Consider the following 1,596-nt stretch of genomic DNA (forward strand, 5'->3'; position numbering starts at 1 on the left):
TGAGAATCCACCAAGATGAGAAAAATAATAATCAGATTCCCAATTATACTTAACAAATATGTGATAAACAGAAAGATGAAAACCAAAATCTGTAGTTGTGGGTCATTTGTCAATCCCACTATGATGAATGTTGTTATTGTTGAGTGGTTTCTCATCACTGACTTCACACTACCACCCAATCTTCACATAAAAGTTACAGAAATTAAATCTGAGGAACAATGTCAAAGTATGACAGAATCAATCAGTGACAAATAACTGCCAATTAAGCCCTGAAAAACGGAAAACCAAACCGATTGCCATCGAGTCGATTCTGACCCATAATGACCTTACTGGACAAGACAGAGTAGAACTGTCCCAGGGTGTTTCCAAGGAGCGGCTGGTGGATTGGAACTTCCCACCCTTTCGTTAGCAGCCTGTGCTCTTAACTACTGCACCACTAGGGCTCCCCAATTAAGCCCAGTCACATGCACTTCTTTCTGTTACTTGATGATCCATCTTTGATAAGGTGATGATCTCAACTGCACTGAAATGAACCACAGGGAAGCTAATCTTATGTGAGATTTTTTCTAGCAAATTATTGCTACCCAATTTGTTTCAAATTTTCCAGGATCCCTCAATCCACAGAAATACTTCCAAATCGTTTCACATTTGAAGCTTATACTTTGGATGAGATATTTTGCATTGGATTGGGAGTTGGTCGCTTTGAGATGTACTTTGATGGGTCATAGGGTCTCTATTCTCCCAAAATTTTGTACTGAAAAGCTGGATCCTAAAATTCCTTTGTTTCAAGCTGTGCTACTTGATAAAAGTGCAAATGTATTGAGGGTTGTTATTATATTGTTCAGGGACTCCAGATTCTTATACCGAACTTACTTACAAATGTTGAAGAGCCCATGCCGCTATCCTGGGCCCTCCTGCCTTCATAGCTAAGCTCTCTCCCCAGGTGATCCTGTCCAATCACATGATTTAAATATCATCTAAATTTAATGATGCTCAAATATATATACATATATATGCATATAGTATTTCCTGGGTGGTGAGTAGTTAAGTGAATAACTAGCTGCAAGGTTGGTGGTTCAAACCCACCCAGAGATACCTAGGAAGACAGGCCTGGCAATCTGCTTAGGAAAGGTCACAGCCTTGAAAACACTATGGAGCAATTCTGCTTGCATATGTGGGTCATCATGTGTCAGAATCAACTCGACAGTAATTAACAACAATATATACATATAGATAATTTGTATGTCAAATGCTTATTTAAAATTTAACATACATAGATAGGAACCTTGAGTTCTTTACCCAGCCTCTCCCTGCCATTGGTCTCAGTTAGCAATACCATCTGCCCAGTTGCTGAAATAAAAAATTTAAGAGACATTTATTTCCTTTCTCTCACTTCAACACCCGCAGTACATCACCAAATACTGTCCTTTCCACATTGAAATAAACCCTAGTTAAACCACAGTTCACAACTAGACTAACACCCCAACATCTATCTTAACTCATCTCTGTTTTCCTTCCTGCCTCCACCTACAACTGTTTCCTTCATGGCAGCTGGAAGGACTTTATTTAAATGTACATCAGGCCACATCTCTCCCC

This window comes from Trichechus manatus, unplaced genomic scaffold (genome assembly GCF_000243295.1).
Source record: "Trichechus manatus latirostris isolate Lorelei unplaced genomic scaffold, TriManLat1.0 scaffold00027, whole genome shotgun sequence".
Classification (NCBI taxonomy): Eukaryota; Metazoa; Chordata; class Mammalia; order Sirenia; family Trichechidae; genus Trichechus; species Trichechus manatus.